Genomic DNA, 6,592 nt, shown 5'->3' on the forward strand with positions numbered 1-6,592 from the left:
AGCCACATAGCCAGCAGTGTAAGCGGCAGCAACAGCAGGATAACCAGCGGTATAAGCCACAGCAGGAGCCGAATAGGCCAAGGGAGCAGTAGCCAACAAAGCGGGTTTAGGAGAACCAAAAGCCAAGGCAACCAAAGCCAAGAAGCACACTGTGAATAATTTGAACATTTTATGTTGGAGTAATGTTGTGTAGCTGCTGGTTATTCCAAAGAAATGCCAAAAGAATTGTGATACTGTTTGGACAATGTCTAAGAGTTTTTATATGAAATTCCTGAAATATTTCAATATTTGAAAAAAAAAAAAACATCCTTGAATTCTACATAAAAATAGAAGTGAGTTGACAATTCTAGTTATTTTTTTTTATTTGTTAATTTTTAAGTTAGCAACAATTACTGCTAATTGGTATGTTTGGCATTTGTTTATGGCTCCGATATTTAATAATTCCTATGGTGTTCCAGCTAGATGGCTAGATACTGACATAGAGGAAACGTCATCTGCATCAATGTAATCGAAGCACGTACCATTTATAACAAATATCGATGTTTTACCGGCAAACTATCCCCCTGGGGATACACTAACAAAATGTATATATGTGGCTAAAAATACGGTCGAGATTAATCTTAAATACCCACCATCAGGGATCGCATACAAGAAATTCCTCTGAATACTTACCCTGGCAATGGACGATTGAAACGTATGAAGATTTGTAGAAAATTTTTATTTTGTATATTAAAATGGTGAAGATTTTTACACTAATGGAAAAAATAATAACATTAAAAAATCATGGGTAAGAGTATTAACGTGTCGAAGAACGAGTGTTTGCGATTGAAAATAAAAAAATATTATTTTTAAAATTTGGAAAAATTACATTTTTTTTTTTAATTTTTCAACAGAAGACTTTCGACTTTTTCCACAAAATAAAAAGTCAATTTTTGAGTATTTGAATTTGAACCCTTTTTGGGATATTCATATTCCTTCTCTGGTAGACAACTTTCATAAGTAATGAGAAACTTTTTGATTTCGTAGAAATTATTTTTTTGTGTGTATGCTTTATGCGATCTAAGAGCAATACTTCTATGAGGCACAAATGGAATAACACGTCGATAACCCTCCCCCTGAAGTTTTAATGTAAAAATGTATAAAGGAATCAACATTTTTTCTAGTCTAGTGTCTAACCAAGTTTGTTTCTGGCATTCATAGTTTAACCATAAACGCACGTTTTTGATTTTCTTGGAGAGCCATTAATAATTTCCCAAAAAAAAAAAAAAACAAGTATATACAGCAGTAAATTCGGCCGGGCCGAATTATAAATACCCACCACCATGAACCAAATATGATAGTTTACTTTGAAAACTCTTCGTCGTAGTGGGTTACTTGATAATATATAGAATTGTAGGGGGTTTGATGACAAATCTTCTCCCAAACGAGCCAGCTCCCGAAGACAAAATGTAAAGATTCTACCTATGAAGACCAGATAAGATTCTGGATTTATGAGAACCAATTCTGTTAGAGTTTTAGAGAAAATATAAACATATCGTGTATATGTTGAAATTACGCCTGGATATAAAATCTTAAATCTGTAGATTATTTAAATACGATGAGTAAAATCTGGAACTTTTACTTTCAGTTTGAAGCAATTTTCATGATCAGTGCGTCTGCTATACCCTGAAAGAAGTGTATTCTTTTTTTCTTTTGACACAAATTTTAAAGACAATCGTTGAATAAACGAAAACACTTAATAAGAAAAAGAAATTTCGTTTGTCTAAAATTTTATTATAGATTACTAATTTCCAGCAAATCGAAAAAAATCTACGGATTCTAGAAGTCAAGAAATAAAGCCGGGAGATCGGTGTATATGGGGGCTATACCAAAACATGGACCGATAGGCACCATTTGCTACTCACATATTTGTGATCTTAAAATATCTCCAGATTTTCCATTTTAAACAAATCGACCAGAAAATATAGTCTCTAGACGCCCAAGAAGTAAAAATCGAGAGATCAGTCTATATGGGGGTTATACCAAAATATGGACCGATATACCTCAATTTCGGCACTCTTATTTGTAATCTAAAAATACCTCTAGATTTCGAATTTCAGGCAAATCATATAATAAATACAGTTTATTCTAGCTCAAGAATTCCAGGCAAAGCGGATGGTAAATATAGTTTCTAGAAGCCCAAGAAGCAAAATCGGGAAATCAGTCTCTATGGGGGCTATATCAAAACATGGACCGATGAGCACCATTTTCGGCACACCTTTTTATGGTCCTCAAATACCTCTAGATTTCCAATTTCAGGCAAATCGGATGGTAAATATAGTTTCTAGAAGCCCTAAAAGCAATATCGGGATATCGGTCTATCCCGATTTTGGTATAGCCCCCATACCAAACCATGGACCGATGAGCACCATTTTCGGCACACCTTTTTATGGTCCTCAAATACCTTTATATTTCCAATTTCAGGCAAATTGGATAAAAACTACGGTTTTTATAGGCCCAAGACTCCAAATCGGGAGGTTGGTTTATATGGGGGCTATATCAAAACATGGACCGATGCAGACCATTTTCGACACACCTCTTTATGGTCCCAAAATACCTTTAGATTTTCAATTTTATACAAATCGGATAGAAAATACTGTTTCTAGACGCGTAAGAAGCAAAATCGGGAGATCAGTCTATATGGGGGCTATACCAAAACATGGACCGATATGGACCATTTTCGACACACCTCTTTATAGTCCCACAATACCTCTAGATTTCCAATTTCAGGCAAATCGGATGGTAAATATAGTTTCTAGAAGCCCAAGAAGCAAAATCGGGAAATCAGTCTCTATGGGGGCTATATCAAAACATGGACCGATACGAACGTTTTTCGACACACCTCTTTATGGTCCTAAAATACCTCTAGATTTTCAATTTCAGACAAATCGGATAGAAAATACTGTTTCTAGACGCCTAAGATGCAAAATCGGGAGATCGGTCTATATGGGGGCTATACTAAAACATGGACCGATACGGACCATTTTCGACACACCTCTTTATGGTCCCATAATACCTCTAGATTTCCAATTTCAGGCAAATCTGGTAAAAACGACGGCTTTTATAGGCCCAAGACCCCAAATCGGGAGGTCGGTTTATATGGGGACTATATCAAAACTTGGACCGATATAGCCCATCTTCGAACTTGACCTGCCTGCAAACAAAAAACTAATCTGTGCCAAATTTCGGGACGATAGCGCCATTATTGAAGGCTGTAGCGTGATTACAACAGACAGACAGACAGACAGACAGACAGACGGACAGACGGACATGCTTATATCGTCTTATAATTTCTCCCTGATCAAGAATATATATACTTTATATAGTCGGAAATCGATATTTCGATGTGTTACAAACGGAATGACAAACTTATTATACCCCCGTCACCATTTTATGGTGGTGGGTATAAAAACTAAACAAAAATTGGGAAAAATTTTGTTCTCAAAAAAAAAAAAAAGAATGGGAAAAATTGACTACCTCGTACGAAAAATGAACTAAATTGTCACCTATTTTTTAAGATTTCCAGAAAGCATTTTTAAAACATGTAAGGAAAGTCTAAAGTCGGGCGGGGCCGACTATATTATACCCTGCACCACTTTGTAGATCTAAATTTTCGATACCATATCACATCCGTCAAATGTGTTGGGGACTATATATAAAGGTTTGTCCCAAATACGTACATTTAAATATCACTCGATCTGCCCAGAATTTGATAGACTTCTACAAAATCTATAGACTCAACGTTTAAGTCGGCTAATGCACTAGGGTGGAACACAATGTTAGTAAAACAGTGTGGCGCAGGGTATAAATATGGGAAACATTTAAATCTGAAGAAATTTTAGGGAAACTTCGCAAAAGTTTATTTATGATTTATTGCTCGATATATATGTATTAGAAGTTTAGGTAAATTAGAGTCATTTTTACAACTTTTCGACTAAGCAGTGGCGATTTTACAAGGAAAATGTTGGTATTTTGACCATTTTTGTCGAAATCAGAAAAACATATATATGGGAGCTATGTCTAAATCTGAACCGATTTCAGTCAAATTTGGCACACATGACTATATTACTAATTGTACTCCTAGTGCAAACCTTCAACCAAATTGGGCCAAAACTCTGGCTTCTGGGGCCATATAAGTCCATATCGGGCGAAAAATATATATGGAAGTTATATCTAAATGTGAACCGATTTCAGTCAAATTTGGCACACATGACTATATTACCAATTGTACTCCTTGTGCAAAATTTCAAGCTAATCGGGATAAAACTCTGGCTTCTCGGTCCATATAAGTGCATATCGGACGAAAGATATATATGGGAGCTATATCTAAATTTGAATCGATTTCAACCAAATTTGGCACACATAGCTACAATTCTAAATCTACTCCCTGTGCAAAACTTCAACAAAATTGGGCGAAAACTCTGGCTTGTAGGGCTACATATTAGTCCATATCGCGCGAAAGATTTATATGGGAGCTATATCTAAATATGAACCGATGTCAATCAAATGTTGCACACTTGACTATACGGCTAGGTGTTATGTTTGTACAAACTTTCAAGCAAATCGGTATAAAACTCTGGCTGCTGGGTCCATATTAATGCAAATCGGGCGAAAGATATATATGGGAGCTATATCTAAATCTGAACCGATTTCTTCCAAAATCAATAGGGTTCTATTCTGACCCAAATTAGGAATATGTGCCAAATTTGAAGGCGATTGGACTTAAATTGCGACCTAGACTTTGATCACAAAAATGTGTTCACAGACAGACCGACAGACGGACAGACGGACATGGTTATATCGACTCAGGGACCCACCCTGAGCATTATTGCCAAAGACACCATGTGTCTATCTCGTCTCCTTCTGGGTGTTACAAACATATGCACTAACTTATAATACCCTGTTCCACAGTGTGGCGCACGGTATAAATATGGGAAATATTTAAATCTGAAACAATTTTAAGGAAACTTTGCAAAAGTTTATTTATGATTTATCGCTCGATATATATGTATTGGAAGTTTAGGAAAATTAGAGTCATTTTTACAACTTTTCGACTAAGCAGTGGCGATTTTACAAGGAAAATGTTGGTATTTTGACCATTTTTGTCGAAATCAGAAAAACATATATATGGGAGCTATATCTAAATCTGAACCGATTTCAATCAAATTTGGCACATATGACTATATTACTAATTGTACTTCTAGTGCAAAATTTCCACCAAATTGGGCCAAAACTCTGGCTTCTGGGGCCATATAAGTGCATATCGGGCGAAAGATATATATGGGAGCTATATATAAATCTGCATCGATTTCCACCAAATTTGGTACACATAGCTACAATGCCAAATCTACTCCCTGTGCAAAATTTCAACCAAATTGGGCCAAAACTCTGGCTATTAGAACCGTATTAGTCCATATCGGGCGAAAGATATATATGGAAGCTATATCTAAATCTGAACCGATTGCAATCAAATTTTGCACACTTGACTATACTACTAATTGTACTCCTAGTGCAAAATTTCAACCAAATTCGGCCAAAAATGTGGCTTCTGGTGCCATATACGTCAATATCGGGCGAAAGATATATATGGGAGCTATATCTAAATCTGAACCGATTTCAATCAAATTTTGCACACTTGACTATACGACTAAGTGTTTGTACAAAATTTCAAGCGAATCGGTATAAAACTCTGGATTCTGGGTCCATATTAGTCCATATCGGGCGAAAGATATATATGGGAGCTATATCTAAATCTAAACCGATTTCTTCCAAAATCAATAGGGTTCTATTCTGACCCAAATTAGGAACATGTGCCAAATTTTAAGGCGATTGGACTTAAATTGCGACCTAGACTTTGATCACAAAAAAGTGTTCACAGACAGACGGACGGACGGACGGACGGACAGACGGACAGACGGACATGGTTATATCGACTCAGGGACCTACCCTGAGCATTATTGCCAAAGACACCATGTGTCTATCTCGTCGCCTTCTGGGTTTTAGAAACATATGCACTAACTTATAATACCCTGTTGCACAGTGTGGCGCAGGGTATAACAATGAAATATTAAAGATTTTAATTGTTGAAAAATTTGTGGAATATTTTTAGGCAACACTATTTAATCGTATCCAAACATCTATTCATGATTATCCATAGTTTGCCAAATACAAATTACACAGATTTTTAATACCTTTTTCACAAATATTATAGTATATTTTTAGGATTTAAGAAAAATAACCCAAATGAAGACGATTCGTCCCATTTTATTTTTACAGAAAATTTTAGATTTTTTTTGGAAAAATTTCGAAATATTTTATTTTTTTTTTCGAATATTTTACTTTTCCCGAAAATTTTCGGATAATTTTTTTTTCTATAAAAAATTTGCGGAATTTTTTTCTTTAGAAAAATTTCGGAATTTTTTTTACATAGAAAATTTTATGTAATTTTTCTCTACATAGAAAATTTTAGGTATATTTTATTTCTATAAAACATTTTCGGAAACTTTTAATTCTATAGAAAATCCTTCGTAAAATTGTATTTCTATAGAAAATT

The sequence above is a fragment of the Haematobia irritans genome, chromosome 4, assembly GCF_050003625.1.
Source record: "Haematobia irritans isolate KBUSLIRL chromosome 4, ASM5000362v1, whole genome shotgun sequence".
Lineage (NCBI taxonomy): Eukaryota > Metazoa > Arthropoda > Insecta > Diptera > Muscidae > Haematobia > Haematobia irritans.